The following is a 12,111-nucleotide window of genomic DNA, read 5'->3' as shown; positions in this document are numbered from 1 at the left end:
TCAGCACAACACTGCATGCAGCAATTGGGACATAAAAAAGCTAAAGGATATTGCACCAGCACTGATGAGAGTTTAATTTTTAAAAAATGAAACAAACGTTGGATTCATTTACAAGCCTAGTTTGCTTTCAGGGAACATGCTGTTATTAGTGTGTTTGTTTTGTTTATTTACTGTAGCATGCCACCAGATGTTGGCTTTCCAGCTCCACCTTACTGCAGTATAAACGATTGCAACAAAGGGTATATATCATCAGTTATATTAAGAACGAACATAAACACCAGTAAATATGGGGAGATTTCAAGATGCTTTTAAGGAAATAACAAATCCTGGACCTGTCTGTCTGTCACATGGAGATCACGATACCTGGGTTGATTTTGTATCAATACAAACCTTTAGCATATACTGCCAGCTTTCTATAGATGTTTCAGACTGCATTTGGCTATACCATTAAAAAAGATTACCATAGAATATGTGCAGTCTTCCTGTGCTTTCCCCATGGTTATATATTGGTTTGGCAATGTTTTTATGTTTTTTTTTTTTAATATGCTTTACGTTACCTCCATGGGCTTTGCAGTGCTTAGCAATGTCTTCACTATGCTTTATTACACGTTGCAATGCTTTTACTAGGTTATGAGGACCCTCTGTATGTGTGTTCACTGGTTATCTTGTGCAACAGTTGACTGAGGACAGCACTGCACAAGAGCCAGCTACAAGCATCAGCAGCTGCAGCCATGCCTACTGTATGGACTGTATATAAATAACTACAGACAGACAGCAACTGTCTTAAAAGATAAACAAACCGAGATGCAAGATTTCTGCACGCGTAGTAAATGGTAACGGTGGACCCTTGGGCTTGATGAATATAGATTCACATGTTTTTGTATTAGAAGGATCTAGATTTTTAAACTGTCACCATGGGATGCACATCACCATGGGATGCACATCAAGGACAGGACAGCCTGCCCTCTGAATAACACTGACTTATAAACAGCTTTCCATTTCAGAAAGCAAAGGAACACGTGTTTTCCAGCTGTGTGCAAGTTACGAATGGAGAGGAATTTTTTGGCAAATTCTTTAGGGATAGACAAAAGACATCTCTCTTGATTAATTGTTTTGGTTAACACGAAAACAGCCTGGATTCTGCACCATCTTTTCCAAACTTCATCATAGCCTCGGATAGTATTGGCTGTAGCCTTTCAGTCGCTGTCCAGTTTTTACTGCTGTGTTATTGTTTTTTTTAGTCTTACTGTAAATCGTAGGACGGAGTTATGGACGTACACTTGTCTTTCTTCCAAAGGTAGAGTGGTAGCTCACCAAATGGACATGTTCTGGATGAGCATGAGGCATCATCAGTTTAGAAAAATCCCCCATGCACTATTTTAGAGGATGTACAGTACATTTGCTTGGCAGTGGATTTCAATGGCCAACCCACTGCACTGCAGTTTAGCACACTGGTTTAATTTGTTTGTAAAGCACCAGACTGCAATTTCACTTGGTAGTGTTTTATTTATTTTTTTCCTGACAGTTTTTTTGCTAACCCTCGACCGATAAAAATAGCCAGTCTTAATGAGGCACCAATCAGTTATTGATTCCAGTTTATTGATCCCCCTTCCTGCACTGTATAGAGCAGAGCACAGTGAGTGACTATGAGAATGAAGAGTCTTTGGTTTATTGATCCTCTTCCTGCACTGTATACAGCAGAGCACAGTGAGTGACTATGAGAATGAAGAGTCTTTGGTTTATTGATCCTCTTCCTGCACTGTATAGAGCAGAGCACAGTGAGTGACTATGAGAATGAAGAGTCTTTGGTTTATTGATCCTCTTCCTGCACTGTATACAGCAGAGCACAGTGAGTGACTATGAGAATGAAGAGTCTTTGGATTATTGATCCTCTTCCTGCACTGTATACAGCAGAGCACAGTGAGTCACTATGAGAATGAAGAGTCTTTGGTTTATTGATCCTCTTCCTGCACTGTATACAGCAGAGCACAGTGAGTGACTATGAGAATGAAGAGTCTTTGGTTTATTGGTCCTCCTTCCTGCACTGTGTACAGCAGAGCACAGTGAGTGACTATGAGAATGAAGAGTCTTTGGTTTATTGATCCTCTTCCTGCACTGTATACAGCAGAGCACAGTGAGTGACTATGAGAATGAAGAGTCTTTGGTTTATTGATCCTCTTCCTGCACTGTATAGAGCAGAGCACAGTGAGTGACTATGAGAATGAAGAGTCTTTGGTTTATTGGTCCCCCTTCCTGCACTGTATACAGCAGAGCACAGTGAGTGACTATGAGAACGAAGAGTCTTTGGTTTATTGATCCTCTTCCTGCACTGTATACAGCAGAGCACAGTGAGTGACTATGAGAATGAAGAGTCTTTGGTTTATTGATCCCCTTCCTGCACTGTATACAGCAGAGCACAGTGAGTCACTATGAGAATGAAGAGTCTTTGGATTTCTGCGTGTTCAACAAGAGAATAACAGAGTCTAATGCATCAGTCTGCACAGTCATCTACTGTAGTCTTTCAGATAAAACAGCACACCTATAGTTCCACACACATACCAGACCTATTTAAAGATCATACAGTACAAGGACCTCCCACTGCTTGTACACATCTGTTGTGTTGTGGGTGCTTGTGACAAATAAAGTGTATTTGTGAGGTTGGCAGGGGTGAGATTAAACATCCGTGCATAAACAGAAAAACATGTGAGGATTGTGGTCAGGTTAAATTGGTAAACTGATTGCCAATTTAACCTGACCACATGAATATGAGTGCAGCACTGGCTGCTAGAGTCAGTTCAATCAGGAACTCAGAGAGAGTGTCTGCATGGGTGAATACTGCAACTCCTGACCAAGCCTGGATGGATCAGAACTTTTGTTTTGTTTTAACTTCCCATTGCTTGAATAGCAAATGCTGAGTTGCTATTTGCTATTCAAGTTTTTTGCCTGCCTTGAGCAATAGCTACCCACAGAGCCTCTGCAAGCTGTCTCAAAAAGAGAGGCAGCAGAAACGATGGGTATGAAGACTGAACTGCTTCGTTATCCACTGAAGTGCTATCCTGTCCAATAACCACAGGACAGTGGGGAGGGAGTCGGGGTGCTCTGGGTAAGCTGGGGATGCTAACCCTGCTCTGCAGATAAACATGGAAGACTGCATTCACCAGCACTGCAAATTGAGCAATTATCATGAACACTAAAAACAATCACAGGTCTCCTTGTTAAAAGCGTGCTTTCTCGCTTAGGGGCAGTACAGTACAGACCTATAGAGTGACCCACTTACTGCAAACTGCAGAGATCCTGAGTACAGTAATTTGCTTTTTAAATAATTCCGCTTTCCAATAATGCCCCACCCCCCTCAGCCCTCTCCATCACAAAGGCAGGCTGTGCTTGTTTTGCGTGTCTCTGAATAAGGCTGTGCATGCACGCTAGCTCCCTGTGGGGTGCTTTAGCGTGAGAAGAGCTATGAATAGTCAAGCAGACTGACAGTGCTGCTGTGTTACAGCTCTTACACAACTGACACTTCCATCCTTTGGCTAAACACAGACTCAAAATGGCTGACAGATAAGAGTACAGGATATGCTGCTGTTATCAGGACAGATGTACTGTGCAATATCTCTGCTCTGAAGCTTCCTGGAACAGATTGAATACATTGAGGCATTTTAGCCGTGACAGACTGTATGTTTTTTTATTTATTTATATTGAGCTACTGTAGGGTGACCGTAATGCTCCATGTTCACTGGGACTGAGGACGGGTTTGTAACTCACACTCTGTAATGCATTCTGGTACTTGCAGCATGGTGTTTCTTAAAGAGTCAGGTAAAGGGAATTAGCTGGGGCCTCCTGAATTTGCACTGGATCCAGAAATAGACCTGAGATACTGTACCACCACTACACACAGCTTAGTCATGCCAAGACTGCAACGTCATTGCTTTAAAAGCAGATTTATGAATGTATCCTTTTCTGAGAAAGTGGCAGTAGATCAATACTTTAGTTTCTCTATTGAGCGACAAACGGAGCACTAATGCTAATTGGTACTGTGTGGGTTTTTTTGGGTGATGTTAAATCTGTGTGTTCATGGGATTTCAAGAATGGCTGCTTGTGTACTGCAACGTTTGTCTACTTGACTTAGTTTCTTGTACTAAATCGATTTAGTTCCCTCGACCCATCTTAATAACTCTTGTCTTTGGATTTGTGTTGTTGCTCTTCGCTGGACTCTCTCAAAAGACAAAACCTCCTTTTTGTAGTGTGGGGATCAAAATTGAATGCAGTCCTTTACAATACGTGTGGCCCCACCAGTATGTTATATTCAAGCTAAATTTGTCCTCTACACCTTGCCTGGTTACTGAAAGTGAAGAGTCACCTACCACTCTTTACATCCCTCTCTCATCCATCTCTCCCAATTCCCTTCTTTTCCAGTTCCACTCCCTGTGTATGGCTCTTAACCTCTCTCCTTCCCTATCTACTCTCTATCACATTCCTGTTTCTCTCTCTCTCTCTCTCTCTCTCTCTCTCTCTCTCTCTCTCTCTCTCTCTCTCTCTCTCCTCCATGCCACTCTCTCCCTCAGTCTAATCCCAAGACACATTCCGGAATCCTGGGCCTGCCCAGTGCGCATGTCGGTGTCCAGTGTTCCAGAACTCTGCACTGTAGGAGGGGAGAGAGCTGATTTGACTGACAGCCCTGGGAATGTGTGTGTGTGTGAGAAAGAGAGCGCCATCTCTCTCTCTCTCAAATTCAAATTCAAATTCAAATTGGCTTTATTGGCATGACAATAAAAATAATTGTGTTGCCAAAGCACATACATGGCATAACCAACTCAAATATACAGACAAAGAATTTTTCTTAATACTAACAGTATCCCTCCTCCCTCTATATTAATACAGTAAACAGAATCCCTCCCTTCCCCTCTATATCAAACAGTACCCCCTTCCCCCCTCTATATTAAACAGAATCCCCCTCCCTCCCTCTATTAAACAGAATCCCCCCTCAATTAAACAATACCCCCTCCCTCCCTCCCTCCCTCTTTCTATATTAAACAGAATCCCTCCCTCCCTCCCTCTCTCTTTTCCCTCTCTAGTGTGACGTGTTCACGGTCTGTCCCTCAGGCTATGACAGGTCTCCACGTATTGACCAGCCAGTCTGGCTGTGTGTTTGTCTTCCCCCAGCAGGATTGACAGCTTCTGGGTATCACACATTTTTGGGAATTCTGGGACTAAATCACAGAATTTGGGGAAGAAAATGTCCCTTATGTTTTTATATTTTTCACAGTGTGCCAGGAAGTGAATCTCTGTCTCGACCTCTCCTGTCTCACAGTGACCACAGTGCCTGTTCTCCCTGGCCAGCCAGGTTTGCCTCTGTCGGCCTTTTTCAATGGCCAGGTTGTGGTCACTGAGCCGGTATTTGGTCAGGATCTGCCTCTGCTTTGTGTTTCTGACAGTTACCAGGTATTCTGCCAGGGTGTAATTTCTATTTAGGGTTCGATAGCACTCTAGTTTGTTTTGTGTTTTAGTGTTTGTATCCCAATGGTCCAGATAGGAGTGTTTCAGGTGTTTTATAATTTGGTTGACACTAATTGGAATTGTTTTTGCAGTGCTGTCCTGAAGCTGACTGATGTCAGTGTTGCTCAGCTCAGTGAGCTTCAGGACCAGCTGGCTGAGGGGACTCTTTTCTGGGCTGAGCTCTTGGTATTGCAGGGCTTTATGATGGAGTGAGTTTGGGTCACTAGTTTTTAGATGAATCCAGTATTTTAATGCTCTTTTTTGGATGTTAATAATCAATGGATAAAGGCCTAATTCAGCCCTGCATGCATTGTTTGGTGTTTTTCTTTGTAATCTCATGATGTTTTTACAGAACTCTGCATGCAGGGTTTCTGTGGGGTGTTTGTCCCATTTTGTGTAGTCCTGGTTGGTGATTGGACCCCACACTTCACTGCCATAGAGAGCAATTGGCTGAATTACACTTTCAAAAATTTTGAGCCAAATTTTGACGGGGGGATTTATATTGTAGAGCCTCCTCTTTATGGCATAAAAAGCCCTGCGTGCTTTCTCCTTTAGTGCATTCACTGCCAGGTTAAAGCTCCCTGACGCACTGATGGTCAGACCCAGGTATGTGTAGCTGCTGGTGTGCTCTAGGGTGGTGTTACCTAGAGTGAAGTGGTACTTATTTCCCTGAGATCTGGCTTTCTTCTGGAATATCATGACTCTGGTCTTGTTCATGTTTACTGCCAGGGCCCAGGTCTGACAGTACTGCTCTAGCAGTGCCAGGCTCTGCTGCAGCCCCTGCTCTGTGGGTGACAGCAGGACCAGGTCATCTGCATAGAGCAGAAACTTGACTTCAGTGTCATGTAGAGTGAGGCCAGGGGCTGCAGACTGCTCCAACACTGTGGCCAGCTCATTGATATAGATGTTGAACAGTGTTGGGCTCAGACTGCAGCCCTGTCTCACCCCACGCCCTTGTGTGAAGAATTCTGTTCTTTTGTTGCCAATTTTCACACCACACTTATTTTCTGAGTACATCGATTTTATGATGTCATAGACTTTACCCCCTACACCACTTTGAAGAAGTTTAAGAAATAGTCCTTTATGCCAAATTGAATCAAATGCCTTTTTAAAGTCTATAAAGCAAGCGAATATTTTTCCTTTATTAGTTTGATGGACGTGTTTATTGATTAGGGTGTGTAGGGTGTAAACATGATCAGAAGTGCGGTGTTTTGGTAGAAATCCAATCTGACTCTTACTCAGGACACTGTGTTCGGTAAGGAAGGCCAGTATCCGGGCGTTAATGATACTGCAGAACACCTTCCCCAGATTACTGCTCACACAGATGCCCCGGTAGTTATTGGGGTCGAATTTGTCTCCACTTTTATATATGGGTGTTATAAGCCCTTGGTTCCAGGTCTCAGGGAAATACCCAGCTCTCAGTACAAGATTGAGGAGTTTGAGCAGGGCCTCCTGCAGCTTGGGGCTGCTGTGTTTGAGCATCTCAGCGTTGATGCTGTCAGGTCCACTTGCTTTTTTTGATTTGAGGGCCTTGAGTTTATCACTCAGCTCCTCCACCGTGATTGGGGTGTCGAGGGGGTTCTGATTGTCCTTAATACAGGATTCTAAATTTTTTAGTTTTTCACAAATGGCATTTTGAGTTTTTTGTTCTTTGTTTTGTATTTCTTTGTAAAGGTTTTCAAAATGTTTTTTCCAAATGTTTCCATTTTGGATGGCCAATTCTTCTTTTTTTGTTGAATTTAGGTTGTTCCAGGTTTCCCAAAAATGATTTTGGTTTATTGACTCCTCAATTTCGCTGAGTTGTTTATTAATATGGTCTTGTTTTTTATTTCTTAGAGTGTGTTTGTATTGATTCAGTGCCTCACAGTATCTGAGGCGTAAATCTGGGCTGTCTGGATCTTTATGTTTTTGATTGGATAGCTGTCTTAGTTTTTCCCTTCTAGTTTTACATTCTTCATCAAACCACTTTTCTTTGAATTTATTCTTTTGGTTGTTTTTCCGATTTACTATTTTTAATTTAGATTTTTCTGCTGCTTTTCTAAATATGTTATTCAAATCTTTTACAGCCAGAGTTACTTCTGTTTTTGTGTGTTGATACTGTGTGTTTCTCTCTCTCTCTCTCTCTCTCTCTCTCTCTCTCTCTCTCTCTCTCTCTCTCTCTCTCTCTCTCTCTCTCTCTCTCTCTCTCTCTCTCTCTGCCTGTCTTGCTTGTGTGTGTGTGTGTGGGGGGGGGGGGGGGCTGTATGGAAGGAGAATGCGCATTACCTCTGCAATATCAGAGACCCAGCTGTTAGACTAAGAGAGAGAAAGAGCTGGAGAGAAAGATAGAGAGAGGGATAACAGCCCTGCATTCTGTGCAGAGGGAGATGTGTGGGATGCTGTGATGCACTGTTCTGTACTGACGCGACAGAGTGGGCGACTGAAGATGTACTTACATTAAAGAATTAAGACCAAACGCAGCCAGATTGAAGGTAAGGCAGGCTGGGAGTGGGACTGCCCCCTCACCCCATCCCCCCTTCTTTGAGAAACAGAACAGGGGGCTGTGATCAGAGCTTGGTATTCTAGATCACCAATTGGGGGCTCTTACAGTAAATGCCAGGAATATTCTTGATATATTTTGAATTGTCACAACTCATTGATGCTGTGATATCTTTGCTTCATGAGAGCTGGTGCTGCAAATGCCAGCAGACAGATGCATAGAAGAGAGTGTTGGCTTTGACTTGGGATAAACTTGTCAGGCATTTCAGATGAGGAGGCTTAAAGGGCAGTGTCCTCGTTCTCACTGGGGTCTAATATTAGACAGGTGAGCATATTTAGGACGCTTGTAGTGTTTCTACTGGGGCCGTATAGACTAGATTGTGGGCCTTCTTTTCAACCATATCAGTTTGTTTGTGAGCCTCTTTACAGACTTGTTCTGTACAGTATTGTTCTGTATACTGTATCACTGATAAATAGCACCCTGCAACCATCAAGACAAACCAGCTGAAGCCTGCACTCACCGGTATCAGAGAATAGACAGCAACCCTTGTCTAGGCAGGCTTGCTGGGACCCTATGAAATCAATTTATTCCAAAAATAACACAATCAGTTGTTGCTAGATTTGTTAGCTGCTTTTGAGCCTTTTAAAAAGCACCTTTTAAAATATTGGCAGGTGTTAAATTGATACACTGGTTTTGTTTACATGCTACATGCTCTGTAAGAAGGGTGAGGGAAGCCAAAAACGTTGAAAATAAAATGTTCAAACAAAAGAATACATCACTTGTAGGCTGGGCATTAGCTTCACTACAGCTACCAAACAGCACAAAAATCACAGCGTACGCACGCACGCACGCACGCACGCACGCACGCACGCACGCACGCACGCAACCAAACAGCCAAACAAACAAACAAAGGATTTTGCTTCCTTTTTATATTCATGTGGCCACTCCCCACAGCATCAACTACCTAATTGGGGAATGGTCACACCTGTGATTGCTGGCAGGGACAGATTTAACCCCATCCCTGCCAACCTTACATTCCCACACACACTATTTACAGCAGCAGGGCTTCTGCTGTGCCACAGAGGAAGAACTCAACTAAGGAGAAAGTCTCAATTAATGGGAGTTAAAACAAGATTTAAGACAATCATGATTATCTGAGCTAGCCAATAATCGATAATTGAAAATGCCATTCTCGTCCAACCCTGCACAACACCATTCACAGAATATAAATACCGCTTTCTTGCTCTGAGCAGTGAGGTGAAGACAGGGTGTAACTGATGGCCAACAAAGCGCTCTGTTATTTCGGTATTTGGCAGAACATGTTAGAGGTTCTGTATTCCGTCTCTAGTGTTTCTAAACAAACAGTCATTGTTGGATTTGTGAACCTCTGTGGCTTTGTTTTGTTTAGTGACAAGAGAATGGTGTTATGGAGGCAGAATTGTCCAGTTTGGATAAAACGTTACTGTTGAAGGACATACTGTTTTGGTTTCTTTTTTCTGTCGACAGTATAAGCTTGTTTTGTCAAATGATCTGAGGACACATTTGGCAGTTGATGTGGAGACAGATTCAGGATGGAGGGTAGGAGACACTTTTCCACACAGAGTGGTCTGTGTATGGAATGGTTTGTTACAGCTGATTCCTTGGGATCCTTCAAGAGCCGTCTGGATGTCTTTCTGGGAACAATAAGCTAGGAACTGAACAAGAATCGATGGTTCGATTGGCCTCCTCTTGTTCTTAACTTTTAATATGTAGCATGAATAACCTGTCACAAAAACAAAGAAAACCATCCGTGTTGATTTTGTATTATTCTCATTTTGGTTGGTGAATGCCGATGCTAGTATCACATTCTTCTTTCAGTATCATTGTTGTAATTCAGATATGGTATTAAGAGTGCTGGGGTGCAGTGTCCCCCTTTAGTCCCATCGAAAGCTCTGGGTTCTCAGGGTGATTGTCAGAGAGCTGCAGCACATTGACTCTCAGCTTCAGCTAATCCTGTTATTGTGACCATGCTTCATCACACTACACTCAGTGTGCTGGGCTCACAGGGGTGAGTGCAGAGACTCCACTGGTGTGGCTGCTCTCATCAGATGAAACGTTTGTCTCCTTGGCTTGATTTCTACAGAATTCACGAAGGAGTGTTTGTTTCAAGTTATGGATGGATATATTTTTGGAATGGGACAAGACGTGAAGAATTGTGAACTCATCAGTCCCTGCAGTTGTGTGTTTGGATGTGTTTATTATTATTATTATTATTATTATTATTATTATTATTATTATTATTATTATTATTATTATTATTGTTATTATTATTATTATTATTGTTATTATTATTATTTATTTCTTAGCAGATGCCCTTATCCAGGGCGACTTACAAAAGTTGCAAGATATCACATTATTTTTACATACAATTACCCATTTATACAGTTGTGTTTTTACGGGAGCAATCTAGGTAAAGTACCTTGCTCAAGGGTACAGCAGCAGTGTCCCCCCACCTGGGATTGAACCAACGACCCTCCGGTCAAGAGTCCAGAGCCCTAACCACTACTCCACACTGCTGCCCTGACCACTACTCCACACTGCTGCCCTAACCACTACTCCACACTGCTGCCCTGACCACTACTCCATACTGCTGCCCTGACCACTACTCCACACTGCTGCCCTGACCACTACTCCACACTGCTGCCCTAACAACTACTCCACACTGCTGCCCTGACCACTACTCCACACTGCTTCCCTAACTACTACTCCACACTGCTGCCCTCACCACTATTCCACACTGCTGCCCTGACCACTACTCCACACTGCTGCCCTGACCACTACTCCACACTGCTGCCCTAACCACTACTCCACACTGCTGCCCTGACCACTACTCCACACTGCTGCCCTGACCACTAATCCACACGGCTGCCCTGTGTTTACAAGTCTTGATCCTATATTTAAATTACTGAAGTCTTCACACAGAGATAAGAACATGCTGGGGATCAGGCTCAGATGTGTTTTATAATTTGAGTAAAAACAAACAACTACTTTGCCCACATTGTAATTAAGTAGCAGAGAGGTCTTAAAAGCCTCTTTATTGTCTTAAGATTTCTGTGTTGCCTTGTTTTTACAGCGGAAGGACTAGAAAGCAGTGTGGTCAGGTGGTTAGAGCTGGGTTACTGGGAGGCAGTGTGGTCTAATGGTTAGAGCTGAGGGATTGGGAAGCAATGTGATCTAGTTGTTAGAGCTGAGGGACTGGGAGGCAGTGTGGTGTAGTGGTTAGAGCTGAGGGGCTGGGAGGCAGTGAGGTCTAATGGTTAGAGTTGAGGGACTTGGAGGCAGTGTGATTTAGTGGTTAGAGCTGAGGTACTGGGAGGCAGTGTGGTCTAATTGTTAGAGTTGAGGGACTGGGAGGCAGTGTGATTTAGTGGTTAGAGCTGAGGTACTGGGAGGCAGTGTGGTCTAGTGGTTATAGCTGAGGTACAGGGAGGCAGTGTGGTCTAGTGGCTAGAACTGAAAGGTAGTATGATAATGTACTGGCATAGGATGCTAATTATAGTACATTTATTTTTTCATATCTATCCCTGTACACTAAAGTTCTGTTATGTACAACCACAAATACACCTAAGTAGTTTTAGAGGTTCCTCTATAGTTTTTTTTTTTTTTTAATGTTTAAAAAATGTGCAAATATCACCTGCCAGGACCTTGGAAGAGTCATCTACGATTCAAACCAAAGACACAGTGATATAAGAAGTTGGGTCAGAAGTAATTTCTTTGTGTCTTGGTTTAATCTGAGCAGGATCTTGTTGTGTGTTTTTACAGTAACAGGCGGCACATTGAGCCGTGTCTCACCAACTGTTCATTCAGTACGAAGGCTGAAGCTTGTCCTCTTTTTAATTTAACCCATACAGTGGTCCTGGAGATGTGTTATATAACAAATCATGTATCGCAAAGACAAGCAATCAAGCAAAAATGTTAATCACATATTTTGCTAGAAATATTCCTGATAGTTTATTACTTATTGTCACTTATAAATTGCTGTTACCTATTGTTACTGGAGACATAAACTGTGAATTCCTAAATTTTTCATAGACCCCTGTATACAGACTAATTATGATGTACAGAGCGTGTTCCCCTACTTAATTCTACATATCTGCATT

The 12,111-nt window shown here is 42.7% G+C and overlaps 1 protein-coding gene across 6 annotated transcripts in view; it reads left to right on the top strand.

The window, feature by feature from the left end:
* LOC117403888 (AP-4 complex accessory subunit RUSC2-like) overlaps nucleotides 1–12,111 on the top strand; it is a 44,059-nt gene that overhangs the window by 13,581 nt on the left and 18,367 nt on the right. The window contains exon 1 of one of the 6 annotated variants that reach the window (XM_059029265.1): nucleotides 7,732–7,964. The exons of the other annotated variants lie outside the window; for them this stretch is intronic. The gene's annotated coding sequence lies outside the window, so the exon portion shown is untranslated. Of the gene's footprint in view, nucleotides 1–7,731; nucleotides 7,965–12,111 lie in introns of those variants that run through there. 6 annotated transcript variants of the gene reach the window in all.

This window comes from Acipenser ruthenus, chromosome 1 (genome assembly GCF_902713425.1).
Source record: "Acipenser ruthenus chromosome 1, fAciRut3.2 maternal haplotype, whole genome shotgun sequence".
NCBI classification, from domain to species: domain Eukaryota; kingdom Metazoa; phylum Chordata; class Actinopteri; order Acipenseriformes; family Acipenseridae; genus Acipenser; species Acipenser ruthenus.
Note: the sequence above shows the minus strand (reverse complement) of the source record. Positions and strands in the feature narration are given on the sequence as shown.